Source organism: Gallinula chloropus (assembly GCF_964237585.1).
Source record: "Gallinula chloropus genome assembly, chromosome: 1".
Lineage (NCBI taxonomy): Eukaryota > Metazoa > Chordata > Aves > Gruiformes > Rallidae > Gallinula > Gallinula chloropus.
In genome coordinates this window covers 132707041-132730278 of record NC_140085.1, presented here as the reverse complement: position 1 = coordinate 132730278, position 23238 = coordinate 132707041, and the positions used below count along the sequence as shown (strand labels likewise).

At 41.6% G+C, this 23238-nt stretch overlaps 1 protein-coding gene across 2 annotated transcripts in view; it reads left to right on the top strand.

Annotated features, from left to right (window-relative positions):
- The window catches only part of GLRA2 (glycine receptor alpha 2), a gene marked incomplete at both ends in the record, with an annotated part of 128422 nt that overhangs the window by 97747 nt on the left and 7437 nt on the right, over positions 1 to 23238 (top strand). The gene's annotated exons all lie outside the window — the stretch shown is intronic.

Below are 23238 nucleotides of genomic sequence, written 5' to 3'. Positions count from 1 at the left end.
ATAAATGCCAGTTGATTGGTCCCTGAATCCAAGGATTTTATTCTCCCCTTGCAATTGCTGAGCCCTGCATCTTTACTAATACTGTGATACTGGGTGGCACCCTCCAGCACATGGGGAACAGTTGAAAGCAACGACATAGAGCACTGATATTATTTCCTTGCCATCATCAGCACAGGCTCAAGACCTGTCTTTTCTGGTGCTACCTTCATTAGGCATGATTAAAAGGGAGATTATTTAGGGTAGCCTGCTGCAGCATGATTGGCAGTTCTGCCCTCACTTCTAAACCACTGGCAACTGGTGTCTTTCCCAGTTGAAACCAGTAAACAGGGCCACTTTAAAAAAGAGAAGGATTAGGACAAATCCCTTTCCACACTAATATTTCACAGTTTGTTACTGATGCTAACTTCAGATTTTTTAGCAAAGGGCCCATTTGTGAGTATTGTTATTATATCATTTTATACCAGTGACTTAAATGTAGGAGAGGGGCTTGTTTTTCACCTAGATGTCAGCATGGAAATATTTTTGGGAAGTCTGTTCACCTTTTCTGATTTTTTTCTTTGGAAAATGGAAAGACAAGAATAGATGTTAAATTTAATCTTAGTTCAGTTATGATCGTTCCCACAACTATAAAGGCTTTATTCTTCCTCTGTGTCATTGGCTTTCAGTATCAGTAGAAACATTCAGGTTTATGCTGTACATATGCATTTGCTACGTGAAGTAAATATTTGCTTGAGCTGCGTGAGTGCTTCAAGCCACAAATAATTGTTTCCTTTACAAGAGGGATGACAACAATGGCACAGGGCATTTGTGTTTTGACAGGTCCGTCTAATAAATGCTCTGCAGCTAATGTAGTATTTGATGGATGCTCTGGGAAGAAATCCAGTGCTGTTCTCTGGTTTAATATGATGGTCAGGTGAATTGGGATTCCCGTTAAAATTAGATTACAGGAGAGAGCAAAAATGCTTGCCCATCTGCAGGCACACATGCCAGATGCACTGTCACTGGAAGCCTTTGTTTCCAAAACCAGCATGGAAGCAGCAGAAGATGCTGTATGAGGTCTGTAATTTCAGCATTGGATACGATGTCTCCTTTAGAGAAGAACAAGTAGGCGAGAAGCCAACATTGATAAGTAGCAGCATCCAGTGGCATTACTGAAAAATTAAGAGGTTTTTGGTCCATTTGATCATTTGTCTGCTGTGAGAATAGTTATTCTGGTGACTATTAAAAGAAAGTTGTTTAAACCCAAATCACTGGAAGACCTGTGATTATCCTAAGCCAGTAGGTACACGGTGTCTTTGCAAAATGGGTGATGCTCTGATTAAATACAAGGAGAGATTCTGCAGGACTAAGAGGCACCCATCCATTTGCACAGGCTTGCTTTCACTTTTCCCATGAATCTCGTTGCACGGATTTCAAAATAGGGACTAAGGTTAATGAGGCCATCTCTACAGGAGGTGTTTTCTGCATCTCTTTTACTTGAGTTTGTCTCTCACGGTTTTCTCAGTTTATTTTGCCTTGAAAGTGATTCATGTTGTTTTGCATGACGGTCTTCTCTAACTGAGCCATTCTTCTCTTTGCGTGTTGTGTATGTGTGTCGTCGTGCTACCACTGTGCTGTTCTCATTCTTGCTGCTGCTGTCTATGCTGACACTCTGGGGACAGGCACAGACTATGCCTGTTGGGAATGAAAGCGTCGAGTCCGTGCGGCGCGTGAATGGCTTGCGGAACAAAGAGTCATCAGCTTACGGGACAGTGAATCAGATCGGCAATTCAAGTTTGAGGGTAAAACTGTAGTGAGAAAGAGAAAGCAAGAGACAGTTTCAGTATGTGCAGTGATGTCATAAATCAGCAACATGGATGATTTTGATGGCATCACTCGTAGTCTCTTGCATTCTCTTTGCTGAATGTCCCCACTAGAGACACAGTACTGTCCCCAGCATGAACAGCAGTTTCATGTTGTACGTTCTTGTGGTCCACCCTTACGCTTGCTTTTTTCCATGAATGGCTTGTGCAATCCCCCCATTCCTAAGCTCCCAGGGAAAGTGCATGTATGTTTGGTAGCCTGGTCCTCCATAAATATAGGGTGAACGAGGGCACAGGAGCAGAGGAAATGCCCAGAGACAGCAAATCCCATGATGTGTCATCTTTCAGATGAGCACATCCAAAACAAGAGCTTGTGTGTATAATGAAATGCATTTGTATTGGTATGGTATTTCTTCCTGAACTGTCAACCTGCAGTGTTCCTCCTCGTGATGTCCTGAGCCCTGTTTAGTGCAGTATGAATAGCATATGAATGAAAAAGTGTATTTCATTTGGGTTTTATTTGTTTGGAGAAGAGCCATGGGGCTGAAATCTTTTACACAGTGTAACATGCTGCAGATCAGAAGCAATATGATAGCAGCTGATAGATCCAGATTATGGGTGAGTTGTGGAGGTAATAAAATCAGTGGTGGAGAGAGAAATAAGCTCAGTGTGCAGCTCGCTGCTTGCTACTGGTGGCTGAGAAATGAAATGTATTCATTTAAATAAAATGGCACCAGGATTTAAATCTTTCAGGGCCTGATTTCCCAGAACAAAAACATTGCCTGAGCAGCTTTTTGAGCAGTAATGGGCCCCTGACTTTGATCAAGCTCTGTAAAGTTATATGATTACAAGATGCAGATGATTTCAGTGGATTTTGTACACAGTAAAGGGAATTAGAAGCTTTCAAAAATCAAAGCACAACCCACAGTTCATGCTACCCAAATTTAGGATAGAGGGTTTGCAGGGCAATCAATTGTTCACTTTCAGAGCTACAGTATCAAGCAGTAGAAGCGAACCTTCATTTCTGGAGACTTTCTCTTGAAGAAATAATGTTTATGTTTGCACATATACAAAACTGAACATAAAAAGAAAAAAAAATCAGGGTCTCCCTAGAAGATACGATCAATAGTGCTACGCTACCACTGGAAGGCTGATGCCATACAACCACAAAACCAGTCCAAGTAAGTACTCAGCCCTGCATGTCTTATCGGTCACAGACTGCTAGTCATCCAGCTAAGGCTTATCTAAGGCCCTGTTATGCTCTCTCTGAGGAAAGCTTGCAGAATTCTCCTTTCTATGTTTGAATACTGCGTATTGCAGATGTGGCCAGGGCAACACACAGAGGGGCCACATCGCTGCGGTATTTTCTGTGCAGAGCCTGAGAGCTGAAGCTGTGCCGGCATTGATATCCCCTGGAGATAACTCCCACCACAGAAATTATGTGCACTTGAGAGGTGAACAAGAGGAGACATACCAAGACAGAGGTTCCTGGAGCAATGCTACAATAGCTGCAGCTTAGTACTTTGGGGCTCAGGAGGAGGAGGTTTATGTGTGGAGGAGCGCGTAGCAACATAGCCTGTGGTCCCCACAAGCAGGGAGCTTCACTTGCTGAGGTATTGCTCACTGAACCAAGGGTTTATGGTGAATGCAAATCTAAAAGACATAGTCAAGACAAGAGGGTGTAAAAGAAAAGTGATTGAATATTTATGCTGCATCATTCAGTGCTAATCCAGGAAGAGAAAAAATGCGTGTTAAATCAGACCTGACCGGCATTCCTCTTTAGCAGCTGGATCTACAAAACAGGAAAAATACTGTTCTCAGTTTTGTAAGCCTGCACCTCTGTCACTGCTTTCATTATTGCTTCTGCTTGGTCTTACTCTTCTTAGTGCTACAACCCTCAGAGCATCGTATGAAAGCACCAGATACTTTAAGAGACCATCAGATTTCTTAAGCCAAAGATCACAATGGTTAATGTTTCTCTAGAACAGTCTGGGTTGTACCACTGATGGTCCAGAAATTCTATTTGCAGCTGAACCACTGACCTGTCATTGCACTAGAAAAGATTGTACTATCAGGACCTGTTGCCATCTTCTGTAAAGAATGAATCCCTATATCCTCAGGTAATCAGTACTTCAACCTGTCTGCCTTCCCCACGCAGTTTCTGTTGGAGGAAGCATTTGATGTTTTCCCTAAAGATTTTTGTAGCCTTCCTACTCACAGTGAAATACACCCACCAGTAGAAATACTTCACTTGAGAGAAAAGGTTGCCAGTTTACTCTATATCATGATACTACTTTTTGCATAGAGAAAGTAAAGGTTGCAGAAACTGTGCATCTGATGGCACTCAGGATGTAGTACAGTTCCATTCTATTAAAATATAAATTTGCAAAGTGACAGATCACCTGAAATAAAATAACTTCTTTTTAAAATATGATTTACAATAATCAAACAAGATTTGCGTGTTTTTCAAAATGATGGGTTTCCAGGGAAGCAGAAGTACTCTGTTTACACAGGTTCAATCATCCCTTTTTGAAAACAGTAATTATTATGTTATATGATCAGTAGTCAAAATGAGTCACAGTACAGTACCATTCATACCATCATCTCAAAGCTGACTTCCTAAATTATATGTGTGATGGTGACTACCGTGACCAAGAATTGGGGTTAAGTTTGGGACCATTTGTGTTAAAAGCAATACATTATAGCTTGAACAAAAAACTCTGCAGCTGGAGGCTGTGGCAGGCTTTAATCCCATGTGCAGGGAACACAGAGCAATACAAATAACAGTGCTGCAGCCAAGGGGGTTCACATGCATGCAGATTAGCAAAGGGAAGCACAAATGGTGTTTTCAAATGAAAAAGCTGGGACTGAGACTAAGTGATTGCAGCAGCAAAGGATAACTCTGCTAAGCAAAGATGGCAGGACCTGGTCAAGCGCTTCAGAGAACTGCTGGTCTCTAGATGGAGCTGCCTGGTACCCCAAGTGCCCAAAGGCACTGCAACTGTCAAGGTAATATGGTATATGCATCTTTTGAAAGGGGAAGAGGTACACATAGAGTATCACCAATTTTCTTTTTTAATCATATTGAAATCCCTCCTTCAGACCCCCCTCCCCCAACCAATTTTCTAAGACTTTCTAGACTTGTCCATGGAAAAAAATCAGTATCTTCAGCCTGACTTTGCCTTTAAAACACTTGGTGCTACTCTCTCCCCTGTGGAAATTTTTGCCTGCTAGGATCCATGTCCACTGCACTCGGTGGGATGACGTGCAGGCTTCACGTTATGTAAGGTGCCGCATCATGTGAATAATGGAAATGCTCAAGGAAAGCCCTTTCTGCTGAGCTATTTTTGGTGCTCAGTGAGCGAGCTCAAGCACATGAGTTTCATTGTGAAAAATAGGAATCAGAGTCTGAATGGCTTTCACCCTCCCTCTCTCTCTCTCTCTCTCTCTCTTCTTGCTTACTTAACAGATTAAAGAATACGTAGCTTCTGCTGTATATAAACACCCTCAAGCCATTGTAGTTACTTTTATATCTCCAGGGCAATTGCATTAGCACTTTAATGTAACTGCACAGAAAAAATCCGGAGGAAGATAAATACACCAAAACGATCATTTAGCTTGGAGTTACAGTCCTGCATATGACTGCAGAGAACCAGTAGAATAATAGACACAATAAATTTCAACGCGTTGCCATGTCATCTTGTGACACCCTCTGAATGTTCTTGTCTATCTTTTTTATGATGAGCATGAGCAGGCTAGAAATGGCCCTAGTTAACATCAGGCAAAGTATCTTTATTGTTTATTAAATGAACTTACTATGGTGAGTTTAAAAATTTAAACAAAAGCATCTTCTCAAAGTAGAAAACCATCTTGATATAAAGTCTGAAGAGAGGCAGGAGTCCCCAAGGAAAGAGTAACCCCTAGGAAAACACTCATTTCATCCATGGGGGTGGTTATCCAAGCAACAGATCAAAAAGCGTAAGAAGAGCAGTCTGTCTGGTTGGGCAGGCTAAGCTCACTGGAAATGTGTATTTTCCAAACACAGGCAAAGAAACAGGGGAAGAGAGAAACAGATTTTTATAAGAGCCTGTTTACAAGCGTCATGAAAAGTGAAATGGAGACTTTTCCCACCCTTATTAGAGGAGGGAATGTAGAAAACCTAAAAATAAGTATCCATGTTTCATATTTTTACAGCCTCAGACACAAAATGAAGGACTATATATGGGGTAAATTTTTTCAGCCCAAATCAAGAAACAAAAGAGAAAAGACATAGTTACATTTCAAGAGCTAGAACTCTGGAAACCAAGTAAAAATTCAGGCACATTAAACGTTCAGTAATCAAAGGCAGACTAAGTTATTAAACACATAATACCGGTTTCTGAGAAAGACCTCCACATATCAAGTCCCAAATATCTAGGCATTAATTAAAACTGGTAGAGTACAAGTGCAGAAACTGAAGTAATGGAATCCAGGTAGAGGCAAAGCCAGAGTAGAGACAAAATCAGGAGAAGAAAATTCATAGTTCGGCAAAAAAACCCAGAAAGAATAAAAATTGAGGACAGGGAAAAAATGCCTAGTCTAGAGGTGGTGGAAACCAGAGAAGTGGAGAACTGATGGGGAGTTGGTAAGGCTGCAGAATGTTGAAACTTTCTATCTGTGAAGTGATCAGAGAAGTGTAATGCAGAGTTCTCTGTGCTAGCAGGGGACAGGTAATTATACGGTAGGGACCAGGCACAGCACCAATGCACCAAGTAGGACATGATACAGTATCATGACTCACGTTCACCAGTGTGCAAATACTTCAGAAAATTACTCCTTAACATTCAGTAAGACAAACAGTATATAAGCATTGTAAAACTAAGTTTAAAGGGGCTACAGAACAGTAGTATTATGCTATTTCAGACCTGGGACAATGATGCACCACCTGAGACAGGTAGGACAGAAAAGCCAAGAGTGACTGATAATGTGGGGTGGGTTTTGGTGGGGGTTTTTTTTGTTTTCTCAGTGGTATTACTCTGCTTTAGAAACTCTGAGTCCTCTCTTGCACCTACCCAGCACGCAGTGTCTGAAAAGATCAGCTCTGAACTGACAAGCCTTGAGGACTGAAGTTTGCACTTCACTTGAGTGAGTTTGTCCTGGTAGTTACTCATGAACAGCAGGAAGTAAGCCAGAAATGAACTCTGCAGTTTTCCAGATCATGAAAGGTACTCTCCAGCTGGGTGCAAATGTCTCATTTTTATTATACCTTGGGGAGACTACAAACTGAAAATAGGGCAGAGGAAGCTAGAAAGAGGCAGGAGACAGTGATCTCATTTTTGATGCTTTAAAGCAACAATAAGTTGTTTTTCAAGAACCAACCACCACAGGCACCAACTTTGGTTTTCCAGATTATTTTGGAAAATCATCATTCTTCGGCTGGATGTGGTTTGACTCACCTTACTCCCTGGAAAGAAAAAAAAATTGGCTAATATATATTTCATAGTGAAAAATGAAGAAAGGGGGCCCCGGGATGAGTGTCTTTAACCTACACTGCCCCTACTCAAGACTCCAGAAAGAGAGTGAAAAGCCATTCCAGTCCAAAGATTTAGGCTTAGTCTACACAAGCAGTCAAGGAAACAACTTTACCCCAAAGTTGACTCCTTTGTTCTTTCCCTGTAGGTAGCTTACCTTGACTTTTTGTCTTGGGACCAAATAAGGCACTGGTCTCAGAGTGTTTCACCTCAGTAACTGTCAGGTCCTCTTTCCAACAGCCAGTTGAAGACTCGTGGGGGAACCGTTTCGCACCCCACATTGCCAGGGGTCCGTCATGACACTCCATATCAGCTCTGAGTTCTGTCCCAAGCCTCACTTTCAACAGCAGAGTATTTCCTTCATGCATAAATATAAACTAGCACTTCTGCAAGAGAATGAAAGGGTTGGACAGTTAGAGCCAAACATAATGCAGGCTGAAAATACCAGCCCTGCTCTACCCATGTATTTCTACCCTAGTTGGCAACTCTGCTTGCCCTGTGCATCTCCAGAGCATAGTACACCAGTTGTATCAAATTACGTGGTAAATTGGTGAGATGGGCAAGTGTTCAGTAGGATCCACGAAATGCATATTTACATCTGACCCAATTAATCTCATTCTCCACAGGGGATAGAAGCTGCTATTTGAATGTAATTAATGGTGAAGCATTCTGTAATGATGTTGTCCAAATGACATTGTGCAATACCAAATCGTATTAACCAGAATGTTGAAATCTGATGCTGTCTCAAGGTCTGAAAAACTACATGGATTCAAACAAAATCCAGTTTATATAGGACTTTTTAAAAAGTGAATTTGAAGCCATTTGTTTCTCTGTCTTTTTTTTTTCCACAGGGAAAACAACATTGTTTAGTCATTCTCGTTTAAGTTAATAGTCATTGCTTGTGTCAAACTGATCAGTCAGAGCCTAACTCTGACACATTTAGTTTGATTTAATGATCAGATATGTTTATTTCACTTGATCCGCTCTTGGAGCAATTTACTAAAAATATGGATATCTCTACTCGCGTCTCCTGCAGACTGATTTTCTTTCCTTATTTAAAAAAACCCAATAATTAAGAACACTAGTATCTCTTACAGAAAAGAAGCAATTCGTGAACTAGAAATAGATGGATAGGTGGGGAAGATTTTCTCTTCCCTACATCGTGATGAGGGGGCTAGGGATAGTTGGACTGGATGGTGTAAACACCCTGAAACTCCATGTATTCTGAGTACTTTCTGCTGAGTCTTCCCATAGTCCCCACAAAGACCTATTTCAAGTTGGGAACATCTGAAAATTCCTTGCCAAGCTGAACCACAGGTCACTAAAATCTACCCACTTCCACTCTCTGTGACTGGCCTCTCCACATGGAATCTCAGAGCTGGCCCATCCCTGACTTTTCCCACACAACACTTTAATGCAGTAGGATCAATGACATCAAGGACTTACTATTGTAAAACTCAGTTTTCCAGTGGCTGGTTGAATCCTGAGTGTGCCAGAGAGTTTTTAGCTCCTGAAGAAACAGACTGTAAAGGTCAGGAAAAGCTGCTATGACTGCCAAAACACATGAAGGGATAGAAGTCCAGAGTCTTACCTGTGAATTTCTGCACCGAGCCTGTAACTGCTCTCTGACTGATAGCATAGCTCTTCCAATCATTTAACTTCTGACTTGTGTATGTAATTTCTCATACAGATACTGTGTGTGCATTCATACAAACACATTTATAATCCATTTGCATAAACACAAGTTATTTTACCAAGGTTCCAAGGTTTTAATTTCTCTGTGATATCATGCCATGACTCCTAGGAAACATGACACCTTTATTTTCATGCCTCACCTCACCCTCTTCAAGTGGTTCTCCATGTGGTTTTCTGAGATAACTCTTTCTGCTAGTCATGTGGAAGTGCTCTGCTTGCGTCTGACTCATTAATTTTTCTGTAAGCCTTCCCAAGCCTGCTGGTGGTAAAGACTTTCCTTCAGGTGCTCTGTAATCTTCATCTATCAAAAGAATAACTAATTAAGAATGGAGATCACAAACCCTGTTCATTAGAGATTATCTGAGTTGCACAAATGTGAAATTTTGCATGCAAGTTTTGCGTTTCCTCTTCAGGATGTAAAGTCTTACAGATACCTGCATTTAGCAGCCCTGATATTTTCTAGCACAAACGTTTTGAGAAATTAATCTATCTGTTGTCTATTAACATATGTCAGCTTTCTCTTTCACTTTTATGGAGGGGTGGCTTTCTAATATGGCTTGTTTCTGTTGTTAAATTGACCTCCCTTGATCTGCTGGTCACTCTTCTTTTAATGGGATCCAGGATATGGTTGGCTTTCTGGACAGCAAGTGTGCATTGCTGGCTCATGTTGAGCTTCTTATCAACCATCACCCCCAAGTCTCTCCCTTCAGGGTTGCTTTCAATCTATTCTCCGCCCAGCCTGTAGTTCTGCCTTACCCATGTGCAGGACCTTGCACTTGGCCTTGTTGAACTTCATAGGGTTCACACAGGCCCACCTCTTAAGCCTGTCAGGGTCCCTGGCGATGGCATCCCATCCCTTCAGCATGTTGACCAGAGCACACAGCTTGGTGTCACAGGCAAACTTGCTGAGGGTGCACTCAATCCCACTGTCCATGTTGCCAACAAATGTTGAACAGTGCTGGTCCTGATACTGGTTCCTGAGAAACACCACACGTTGCTGGTCCCCACTTGGATGTTGAGCTGATCACCAGAAATCTGAGTGCCAATTCCTTATCCCCCAAGTGGTCCATCTGAAAAAATCCACGTCTTTCTAATTTAGAGACATTGATGACATGCAGGACAGCATCAAATGCTTTCCTCAAGTCCAGATAGATGACGTCAGTTGCTCTTCCCTTATCTAGCAACAATATAACCCCATTGTAGAAGGCCACCAAGTTTATCAGGCATGATTTGCCCTTAGTGTTGCAGTCACCAATTAGCTCTTTATTTTCCATGTGCCTAAACATAGTTTTTTGAAGGATCTAATCCACAATCCTGCCAGGCACAGAGGTGAGACTAACCAGTTCCCCTTGGTCTTCTTTTTTTCTCTTTTTAAAATTGGGGGTGATGCTTCCTCTTCCAGTCAGTGGGAACTTCACTGGACTGCAACACATTCTCAGTTATGGCGGATAGTAGCTTGACAACCAGTTCCCTCAGGACCTGTGGATGCATCTCACCAGGTCCCATGGACTTCTGCACCTTCAGGTTCCTTAGATGATGTTGAATCTGATCTTCTCCAGGTCAACAGGACTAGGGAAGTGATTGTCCCCCTGTGCTTGGCAGTGGTAAGGCTTCACCTCAAATACTGTTTTCACTACAAGAAGGAGAGTGAGGTGCTGGTGCGTGTCCACAGAAGGGCAAAAAAGCTGGTGAATGGTCTAAAGAGCAGGTCTTATGAGTAGCAGCTGAAGGAACTGGGGTTGTTTATCTGGGAGAAAAGGAGGCTGATGTGAGACCTTACCACTCTCTACAACTACCTGAAAGGAGGTTGCAGCCAGGTGGGTTTCAATCTCTTCTGAGAGTGATAGAAAAAGAGGAAATGACCTCAAGATGGTCAGGGGAGGTTTAGATTAAATATTAGGAAAAATTTCTTCACTGAAAGGATTGTCAATCACTGGTGCAGGCTGCCCAGAGAAGTGGTTGAATCACCACCCCTGGAGATATTTAAAAGATGTGTAGATGTGGCAGTTAGGGACATGGTTTAGTGGTGTACTTGACAGGGCTAGATTAATGGTTGGACCTGCTGATCTTAAAGCTCTTTTCCAACCCAAATGGTTCTATGATACAGTGTGTAGTGCTTCATTATCCCAGTCCCTGCCTTTGGCTTCTATGACCTGGATAATGTGGTTAGAGCACTTGCCAGTGAAGACTGGGGCAAAAATGTTGCTGAGTGCTTCAGTCTTCTCCACATCTCAGGTAACCAAGTCTCCCACATTTTCCCTAGTCTTCTTCCTTTTATCACTGATGTAACTGCAGAAGCTTTTCTTGTTGCCCTTCATGTCCCTGGCCAGACTGAATTCTAATAGGGCTTTTCCTTTCCTAACCTGATCCCTGGCTGCTTGGACAATTTCTCTGTATTTCTTACAGACTACCTGCCCTTGCTTCCACCCTCTGTAGGTTATTATTCTCCCTACATTTTTTCCCCTACTGTTATTCTCCTTACCTTATCTTTACACTCTGTTTCCCACACGGGGCACTGGGCTGATCTATCCAGTAATTGCTGGTACCTCCTAGGCTCTCATAAGCTGGCATGTCCTGCCATGCCTAGGCTTCACCTTTTCTGAATTTATTAACTGTAGTTCTCTCTCTTAAGTTTGATTATCATGCTTCTCACTCCAGGTAGCCTCACCAGTATTTCTAGTAATGATTTCCCTAGCAAAACTAAGGAGTTTTGCTAGTTGTTTATTGATTTATCTGTTACCTTTGAAATTATTGCTCTACATACTTTTTAAAATTACTTTTCAACCCTTTCCTACCAAACAAGAGCTTAGTTGCTCTTCCAAACAAATCTGTTTTTTGGCTTTTCAGTATAGTCAATGTGTTCTTCATATAGCATTCCTTTTTCAGCTTAATCTTTCTACTTAGCAGTAGACAAATTTCTTATCACAGACCCCATAAAGCTGGATTTATATCAGAAATAATAGATCTTTACTATAGATTTTTTTAAATGCTTGTAAAAAATTATTTTAATTATGCCTACAGAAAAGTGTAATGTTTGATTTAGATTCTTGTTTTGAGGTTTACATCTTAGAACTTGTCGTGTGCTTAAGATAAACATGCTTCATTATAGGCAGAAGCCAAAGGTACATGGTAGGAACGTTTCTTCTGGTCATTATCTAGATTTAGAAGTTTAACAGACAGTGTAGCTCTGAAATTCATGGGGCAGATGTTCAGCAACCAGCTGCTTCTCTTCACTTCGGAAAGGTCCATCTGAGGATGATAAACCCCAAGAAGGCTGTCCCATGTTAGGCCAGGGCTCTGGCTAGTGAGGGAAGCTCTCTGGAACAGCAATACGTCCTTGATGCATCCTCCCGGGCTCCAGGACTTTGCAGCTCCATGACTTTCCAAGCCAGAGGTGGTATTTTTGTGATGAGTAGCCTTTACTATTTATGGTTAGAGCAGTCAGTTCAATGTGATGATTTATGAATTATTAAAACCCTTTTCTTAAACTTGGTATGAGTTGTTTGTACTAGCTCTTCAGCACTTGTGAGACTAGAAGTATGTATGGCCACCAGAGCTGCCTGGAGCACACTCCACTTGGAGAGTGAAAAGGGTGCTGGAAGTGGAGGAAGATCTTATGCGAGGTTATTCAAGGTATAGAAATAACCAAAGCTGTGTATTAGATGAGAGCAAACAGGATGACTAATGGTTTTGCAAATTGCAATGCATATTCACAGGGTTCAGTTGGTATTTGTCATGAACAAAGTAATACTGAGTTCAGTGACTGTGCCTGCAAGGAGAATAAGGTTGAAAGAGAAAGGAGGGGTGCTAGTTACGCTAGTTTTCTTTGCTGATCTGAGGTATTTCTGTTTGTGCAATTACAAGAACAAGAACAGAAACAAATGTAGGATATTTATGGATTTAGGATAAGTCAACTTCATCCTGTCATTTCAGATTTCTCAGATGGCAGTCCTGGTGGTCCTTAGCCCATGCAAGCAAGGAAGCAAAAATAATCATAGAATCATAGAATCATAGAATGGTCTGGGTTGGAAGGGACCCCAAGGATCATAGAGCTCCAACCCCCCTGCCACAGGCAGGGCCACCAACCTCCAGGCCTGGATCTACACAAGGGTGCCCAGGGCCCCATCCAACCTGGCCTTGAACACCTCCAGGGATGGGGCATCCACTACATCTCTGGGCAGCCTGTTCCAGCACCTCACCATTCTTTCTGTAAAAAACTTCCCCCTGATATCTAATCTAAACCTTCCCTCCTTTAGTTTTAATCCATTCCCCTTGTCCTGCCCTTGTCTATCCTTTTAAAAAGTTGAATCCCCTCCTGCTTATAAACTCCCTTTAGGTAATGGAAGGCTGCAATGAGGTCCCCCTGCAGCCTTCTCTTCTCCAGGCTGAACAAGCCCAGATCCCTCAGCCTCTCTTTGTAGGGCAGGTGCTCCAGCCCTGTGATCATCTTCATGGCCCTCCTCTGACCCCTCTCCAACAGTTCCACATCTTTCTTGTATTGGGGGCCCCAGATCTGGACACAGTACTGGGAAAACACCACTATTCACTCCCATAATTTTAAATAGATAGATAGATGGATAGATAGATAGATAGATAGATAGATAGATAGATAGATAGATAGATAGATAGATAGATAGATAGATAGATACTAAGTCAGTTCTGCTGTTCCTAATCTTCACCTTCCCATCAACGTTGGATCTTACATAAAAGCAATTGATTAGCTAGCTGTTGCAGTTCTTTTTTTTAAATGTTTTTGAGCACTGCCTTTTTGTTCCTTATTTTGGAGATGTCCTAGATTTGTCTGTCATGAACTACAACTCAGTTCTGTATTTTTTGCTAATGGATTGGTCTTTTATTATTCTGCCCTCCCTGTTACCCGTGCTGCATGTCTGTGAGCTGGAGAAACAAAATCTGCTTTTTCATAGCGACCAAACAGGAATGGGAAGACAGAGCAATAAAAAGCCCAGAGATGGTAGCTTTTTTCAGGTGCAGAAAATGTTGTCTTGCTCCCTAGCTGCAAATTCTTGGTTTTTTTTCAAGTTTGCACAAAGGATGTTTTTCCCCAAATACACGACATCTCTTTTAAGATGCTCTGGTGCTGTATGCTCCTGTTCTTCTATCACTTCTAGATACCATGGATGCCTCTGTGTGTTGCCTGTCTCTTATTTGCTCTTTGATCTTTGCTCACATTCCTTTGTGGCTTATATTGTGTTATTCTGTTGTGAAAATAATCTATTTGAATTTTGCTCTTTGATGCATGAAGACTGATGGTTTTGTCACCTTTCTTTGTTCTGTTACTGCCTTTCCCTTTTGTTTGGTGAGTTACCTTGTGGATATTTGTGTAGATGAGGTTGAATATCAGACTTACATCACGACAACAGACATTTTTTCGTCAGACTCTGTATTTGAACTGAGCAGCTATTATTTCCTGAATATTTTTGAACCCCTTCCACGTTAGCCTAATAGATGGGTTTATCACAATTGACGTCGCAGCCAGTGTTCTCACTGTCACGGGTTTTTTCTGTCACTGCTATACATTCCTGGCTGCCCAACTCAAGTCTCACAAGTCTGTCACATATTTACCTCCTTCAGCTATGAAACCAGAACCTAGTTCTCCTGGAGTGGGTCTTATTCATCTAGGGGGAGATAGAAAGGTATTTGGGGGGTCACACCATGACTTATCTCCTGTGTGAGATACAGGCTGCCTTAGCCTGCAGCAGATGGCTGCACTCCCAAAGCGCTGTACCCCCAGGGTACAGAGGTCCCTGAAGAGTAATCATCATGCCATTGTGAAGTGCGAGTTTTGACCTTTCTTTTCACACAAGTCCTCCCCTCTTGCCTTCCCTATCAAAGTGAAGATGCCTTAGGAATAGATACCAAATTCATACGAATCTGGGGATCTTTTCTGACAGCAGCTTTTGAAGCTTTGAAGCAAAGAGGCTTAGACTTTAGCCTCTTTGCATGTTTAAAGTATTACAAGGTAGAGAAAACTGTTTGGCCTGGATGGTTATTGATTTATGTTCTGTTCCTCAATCTACAAACACAGAATTGTAGGATGGCAGGGAACAGGACCAAAAGAGCTCTTGAGAGCCAGCTGGCAGAGCCAGAACCAGGCAGTACGCTGGGAGATTTACAGTTGCTGAAAATATTAATCAGTGCTCTTAAACGTTTCTTCTGTAATGTGCCCAGTGTATCAGGAGTGAGTTTAAGAGAGATTTGTGAGGGATTGTTCCTCAGGGACACTCAGACTGAATTATATCTCTTTGTGGATGTGCTGACCCTCAGTTGAGTAGTTCTGATTCACACCCTGCATTTCTCCTTGACTTGCAAGTACTCCTGGAACAAAGGTCAGTAAAAAAGTCTCTGAACAATTATTTACCATTCTGGACAGGAATAGTGATAGGTTCTTTGTATCCTACGGCGCTCCGGTTCCCCTTCCTTCCGCCACAGCACAGGTTAAAGCTGCAGCTACACTGCTGAAATACAGCTACACAAATCTGTATTTTGTAATTTGTGCCAATCACCTACTGAGCTGTCTGCTTTCTGAGTCTTTGCTCTCCTTTCTTAGCACTGAGATCTGCCCTTCACCCTGTAGCCCCTTTTAGAGGCTGCTCCTAATTTTAACTTCTGTCTGGACTGAAGAACCCATTTTTCAACACATAGATGAGGAGCCAGGATTAATCCAATACTTATTTTGACAGTGATATAAACTCCATAAATGCATGATGCACTTTAAAAACAACCTGCCTGTGCAATTAGCTCAGTAATCAGACATTTAAAAAACAGTGGCAGAAGAGCAGAGCTATGGATTAAGATGCAGAATGATTTTCTATATTTAATAGAAAAGCATGCAGAATTTCAATTATGAACAGGAGATTTTAACTTTTGCTGTGAGTACTCATGTGGGTTGCTAACGTGACAACCGTGGTTTGACAAGGACGGACCACACAAGGCAAGGCTTGAAAAACTGGCAGACAGGAATACAGTGGCTGTTTCATTTTGGGCCCTGCAAGAGAACTCACGTCTGAAATGAGTATGTGACAAGTGGGGAGTATTGGATTTCTGTGTGAGGACTTGACAAGTCAGACAAACAGCAGCCATATATTATCTGTGATGGTAAAAAGATCACATCATTTATAACCTTTGAAGCAACAGGAAAACTGAACGCAACATCATCTCCTAATGATCTAAGAGAGAACTGTCTTTTTTTTTCTTCTTTTTTTTTTTCTCCCTGGTTATATATAGCTGTTAGAGAGGGCCCTGCTGAGCAGAAAATGGAGCATATGATCAAGGGCAGTCCAGTGAGTCAATTTACTGACTAATACTGTAGATTATCATGTCAAATATATAGCACCAGCAGTATGAACAATAATGAAGCCTAGTTTATTTCTTTCCTGTAAATTGAAATGAGGATGTGATTGGAATTGTCACACCTTGGATATATGAGCCAGATTCTCTTAATCACCTGAAACAAATTGCCTTATTCTTTATATTGACATTTATTTTAGGAGCCATTCCAAGACTGGACTGGCAAGCTGAAACTATCTATTTAAATGTGTCAAACACATTTAAAATATCCTCCAGACAGCTGTCCCCTCAGGTGATGGTTCAATGGTCTTGCACTTTGAAATACCTGCTCCTCTCAGACCCAAAGAATGGATAACTCAGCTCTTCATCCTGTGGGGAGAAATCATTCAGCGCAGCATCATGCAGAGACACTGCAAATGAGCTCCAGGATCATCAGTAAACCACCCAGCCATGAAGCCGACAGGGCAAGAGGCTTGTAGCAACCCCATATGGCCACTGAAAGGCGCCTTTCCTTGCCTGGTTTTCTGTCTTCCCGTGCTACAGAGTGCCAGTCAGCAAGCATGAGGAGGGAAAATATTGCACAGACTCCATGGGTTGTCTTCTTCCATTACTTTTGTTTTCTTTCCAAATTGCAGGCAGAACACATCTGTGTGGGGTTTTTTTGTTTTATGGCACCAATCAGCAAGGTGGTATTCACCGTAACGTCAAATTGAACACCACCTGAAGAGAAGATGCAGTTAGCAATCTGGTAAAATTTCCACTCCATGCAGAAGGTGGTCCTTTTAATTTAGCTGTACAACACCAGGCTTCTTGTGTTTTACTAGTGTCCAAGCTCCAGGTGAAAGTCTGATCACCTTTCAGCCTGTCAAAATTCTAGCATGAGCAAAAACTTAAGGGAAAAAACATCTGAATTGCAAGTCACTGCCATTCCTTCAGGGATAAAAAGAGAACATAATCAATATTATTGATTTCTAAACTCCTTTTGCTAAGAAGAGAGCTGAGAATAATTGGAGAGACATTTAGTAACTGTTTGCTAAAGATAAGTTACAAAGCCCAAATATTGCTTATCTGTTAAGTATAATTTCCTGAAGTTAGTGTGTCAACTAATATAGAAATTAGCACAGTGCTGTAAATTTAGCACATATAAGGAAAAACAGATGGCACTGCTGTGATAAGATATGTCATTGGAGTATTCCAGAGCATGCCAAATCCTTCATCTATTACTATTTGCATATGCTACCACATTACTCAGTTTTCAGTAGACTAGAACAACATGTACTATGCACATAAAACAAGTCTTTTTTCTAAGCTTTAAACTTAGAACAGAAATGAAAGTTGGCCATCTTCAGCTTTCCATGCCAGCAACAGGGCATATTGTATGTCATGAACAGTAGTATAAATGAGAAACAATATATTTTAAAAGGTTTTCTGGTACTGGAAAGTCTTTGAGGAATTAGGAGCTCTATGGATATCCCAAAGTTTACTTCCTGGCTATCCCCAACTATTTCCTTGTTATTCTTATGATAGAATAACACTTGTCAGTTCAGAGAGAGTGTAGTCAGTCTTGGCAAGGTGGACCTCTACTTTTAAGATTTGTCTTTGCTTTGGAAGAAGATAATTTAACCTTAAATAATTAACTAATTAGCCAATTTAGAGAAAAACGCAGAAAGAGGCACGAGCAGATAGGGGTTGAAGAAGGAAATGAATTTTTCAAGCAGAAGGTGGAGGTCACGTTTGGAAAACTGAGGATGAAACCATTGAAGAGGAGGTAGGCAAGAGCAGAACTGGGAACTCATAAAAATCACAGAATCATAGAATGTGTAAGGTTGGAAGGGACCTTTCAAGGTCATCTAGTCCAACACCCCTGCAGTAAGCAGGGACATCTTCACTATATCAGGTTGCTCAGAGCCCCATCAAGTCTGACCTTGAATGTCTCCAGGGATGGGGCCTCCGCTACCTCTCTGGGCATCCTGTTCCAGTGATCCACCGGATTCCAGTGAGGCAAAGTGTGTGGTGTAAAAAGGAAGAAAATGAGTCAAGAAGAGAAGAGACAGATGCAGAAGGAAGGAGACAAAGAAGCAGAAGGACTAAGAGTAGTTACTGAATACCTTTTCCTTAATCAGTTTGCCTGTTGTAGTTTAACCCCAAACAGTAAACACCATGCAGCTGCCCACTCACCCCTTCCCCTACAAGGAGAAGGGGAGGAGAATAGAAAAAATGTTGTGGGTTGGAAAAAAACCAGTTTGATAGGATAACAAAGGAAGATAGGGATAGCAACAATAACAACAATAACAAACAAGTGGCATACAAATGCAATTGCTCACCACATGCAAAAGGGAAATAAAACCAATGTGATGTTTGCAAGCAGTGAATCTGCCTCCTGGCTCACTCCCCCAGTTCCATCAGGAGCCTGACGCCATACATCAGGGACTATCCCTTTGGCCAGCCTGGGCCAGTCTCCCAGCTCCTTGTGCACCTGGCAGGGCATGAGAAGCCCAAAATTCCTTGGCTTAGTGTAGGCATTTCACCTACCCAGCAACAACTAAAGCCATCTATGTGTCATCAACGTGATTCTCATCCTAAATCCAAACCCTAGCACTACACCAGATACTAGAAAGAAAATTAACTCTATCTCAGCTGAAACCAGGACATGTATGTTTCACGTGAGTGGTTTTAAGATCCATTCATGTTTCCAGCTCAGAGGACAAACAAATAAATGTAATGCCCACTCATTATAAATGCACGGTGTGTGTGATACCTTATTGTTCAGTATTTAGGTTATCCCCAAGCCCATGTTCTTGTTTGAACCTGGTAGAATGCTCCTACCTCATAGTCATGAGGCTGCTGGATGTCCAGTGAAGTAGAAACCCAAGTTACCTCGTCTCACATTGTGTCAGGAGGCTCCTGCACTGCTTCATTTTCTGGCTTATTGGCATATTTTCTGAATGTGACCCTTTCCCATGTGTTATCCTCTCACAAAAGCAGCATGTCAAGGTCGGGTGGTTGTAGTTCTGACCTAGCCAGTATACCCAAGGATATGCTCCCCAGAGTTCGAAATCTGTAGACACTGATTTAGAATTAGTCCAGGACACATAAAAGTTGAAACATTCCATATGCACATTTCAGGAAGGCTGCTTGCATAGCAACTCTTTATTTTGATGTTATTTTTGCTTTCTCTCCTCTAGAGAAATTAATAGGACATCTCTTGTTCTTCATATTTTTGAGAAAAACTTGAGTTCAGATAAGCGTCCGAGATCCTTCCCCAAGAATACATCTTCCACTGCCATGTCCACGCTTCTGCATTTCACCTGACTTTTCTTATCAGTTTCTTAATCAGTTTTGCCAAGTAATAAAAGTCTGTCACCAGGTGATCTGTTGCTTAGCTACTGGCCTGGGCAGATGGTCCTCCTGGAGAGGTGCCAGAACCCCACCAAAAAGCCTGCTCATGGGCAGAGACGATTGGGACGGTTTAACGATCCTTGTCCGTGTGCTCTCTATCCCTGCTCCACAGAACCGTATTCCCACCTGAAGGGGAAAAGCTAGAAGAAAAATTAGCATTTTGAGGATTTATTAAAAATGGAATTTGCAGTTTGATAAGCACTCTGGAGACTGCTCCTAGCTTTAAGCTGGAATACAAAACTTCTCACTAGGTGGACTTTCCCACTGGCAAATGACTTTAGGGAATGTAGAAGACATTAGATGGCTAAATGAAGCTGAATCCCCACGTGTAAATGTATGTACACACATCTGCATGTGTGGGTGCGTACAGGCTGCATAAGTGTGCATTTGTGTGTGTGATACAATGAAAGAAATACTATCCAACCCATTTAAAATGAAATCTTCACTTCATTTCCATTGCATGCATACTTCCAATGACCTTGTAGGATTCATGGATTTATTACTTACCAGATGGGGGAAAAAAACCTCAAACAACTCTGCATAAAGGTTGCACTATCGAGTCGCTACAGCATTGAGTGCCATTGATTTTTACCTCATGATGAATGTTTCTTTTGCTGTGAATAAATAATACCAGCGTTTTATAAAGCAGCCCTCATAGAATCAAATCAGAATGGAAATACAAAAGTCTATTTGTGTAGCAAATTTCTAATCCACTCGAACAGTCGAGATGTTTCTAAGACAAAAGCATTTAATTTTATCAACAAGTTTGAAGTGCAGCTCGCTGGCAAATATTTTCTTTAACCCAATCATGCTTCAGAGCTATGTAAAAACAGCTAGAGTAATCCAGATTGAGACTTTGCTTAACAACAAGAACTAAATGATATGCAAAGCCAAAATGGATTGTGTAATAGAAGATAAGAAAAGAAAACCGACCCCAAAACTATTTATTGGAAGTTTGGTTTCAAGAACTGGTATCTGGAAAAGGAAGGCGTTTATTTAGCAGTTGGCTCGTGTCTTCAGAAAATAAAACAACCCACACAAACCTTATAAAATTTGCATGTGAACACTTGAAGATTATTCAGATATTCTTGGCTATTTTTAGCTACGGAATTTAAATTATTAATACAATTTGCAATATTTAATTCGTTTTGTGCAGTATTTACATAAATTAAATGCATGACTGTCTGAGTAAAAAAGCTCTGGTAATCTCTGTCTGCACTTGTTGGGGTTTGTTCTGGGTGTTCGTTGCAGCAAATGCCTTGAAGGAGAGAATCCATAAACAGAAAGGAAAAAACCCACTTCTTGTCCCCTCTGCTTCCCCACTGGGAGTGGGACACAGCCAGTGCTCAGCAAGGGGCACAGATGCCACAAGTCCCAGCCCTGGCTTAGGGAGGGAGAGCAGTGTCTGATGTCCCCAGCCTGTCGCAGGGTGGGCTGTAGATTGGCCCTGAAAGGTGGGGGAGATGAGGGAATCAAAACCTGATCCTGGAAAAAGTCCCCAGCAATGTATAGTTCCGGAGGATAATTTGCATAAATGAAGTCAGGAGTGCCATTTATGGGCCCTGTATGCAAACACACACTTTTTTTTTAATAATTTTGACTGTTGGACAAATGAGGTACTCTGAGATGCCACAGTCAGGGCACGGGGATGCTCTGACAAAGTTGTCTAAGATGACTGCAGCTGAGGCAGAGGCCAGGGAGAAATTTCCCAAAGGTGCAGTAAAACCCATCTTCTTCCTCAAAACCTTTAAATCTACTTGCCAAGAAGCACCAGAGGACCTGATAGAAAAAAACCTGGGGAGGCAAGTGCTCAGACAGTTTGTGACTAGGGACTGTGAGCTCAGGTGCCACACATGCTGCAGTGGCCCCTCCCCCGGTCCTGTTAAATAGCCAGGAACACTTGTGCTGGGATGCTGCAGCAGGTGTCAGGGCAGGAGAACACTGAGGTCTGAGGCTGGGGCTTGAACGCTGCCAACAGCAGGCAGGGTGAGAGTGTCTGCTGGTGCCGTCTCATCTCACCTCATTCTGCAGAAAGCAAAAGAAAGCAGGGAAGGTGAATTCTAGGCACATTTCCCTTTGTGTTTTAGGTTTTTCAGTTCTAAAATTTTAGTAAATGTAGTCTTGCTTTGCCCTCTTTTTCTGTGATGTGAGTGTGAACCGCTAGTCTGTGTTCTAGCTGAGACAGGCACACACTGAAACATCAGCTTTGCTGTTTGCAGGCAGACAATGTGAACAGAAGTTAGTCGCCCTGTATCCAACAGATTTCTGGTCAGAGCGGATTATTCTTCAAATCTAGGTCATTAACACGTGTTTGTCTGATGTAAACCAGACTAATGTACCGCTCCAACTGATAAACTGGCCAACCTCTGCTTTCATCAGAGACCGTTAGAAGAGTTACCCAAGAACAGTCAAGTCTCCAGACTTCACTGTCCTGAGAGGATTTAATACCCAGGCAAATTATGCCCATAAGACGCTCACAGGTCACTGTGTCTGGATATTTTAAGGCACTACTTTAATTTAAAACAAAGGGAAACCAAGATAGCATGTCAGGAATAGATCTGCTGTTATTTAGGAGCTGTAACTCTCTATCATAGTATCTGTGATGCTTTGCAAAAAAGCAGTTCATCTGGTTCTCCCTCACTCTCCTAGAATTAAAATATTAATTATACTATATATAAAACATGAAATCAAGAAAGAAAACTGCATTAACTGTGTTTGCAAAACTGTGAGAAGGATACCATGCATTACTAAAGGAAAAAGGCAATTTAAAAAAAAATAAATTATTACTATTTAATTTTTTTTGCTATCAAACCAATGACACACTGACTGTGTCATTTTTATTATTAAAGTAATCCTTGAAAAATTTAGATTCCACTTAAAGATATTTCAAGGCAGGAAAACATTTTTGCTCCACCACATGTTTAAATTATGTTACTCTTTCAGTTGGATAATGTTCAATTCCTACTCGAAGAGGGCAAAGCCACATTAACTACCATTTCATTATTGTATTAACAACAGTTCACTTGCTGTTCTTACAGAATGAGTAAGTAAATCAATCATGCTTCAGAGGTTCTTCTGCTGTTTATTGGAGATAGGAGGTGTTATTAAAAGACACTTTCTAAAACAAACAAAAATTTCTCTATTGGAAAGCCTTGCTGAGGACAACCATGACCAATTTCCCTACCATTAATGAAAACATCGGTGCTATTTATAATAGACGGTCCGTTTTACTTAGATTTTATAAGGCATCAGTGTCCAAGTGAAAGAAAAAACAAACCTCAATGAAAGGGAAAATTGGTGTTGAGAGGTAGAAAAGGGGTGACCACCACTGTCACACACAGTGATCGCACACGGTGTGGGTCCTGATGGAGCAGCATCGGGCCATAGGATCAGTCAGAGGCTGCTCATCTTTTTGATGAAACATCTTGGTGAATATTTAGAAAAAACAAATTCTTAGGAGAAATTTTGGGAAGTCTTTGATCTATACTTTGGACAGGACTGAGGTGAGAAAGTGACAGCTTTAT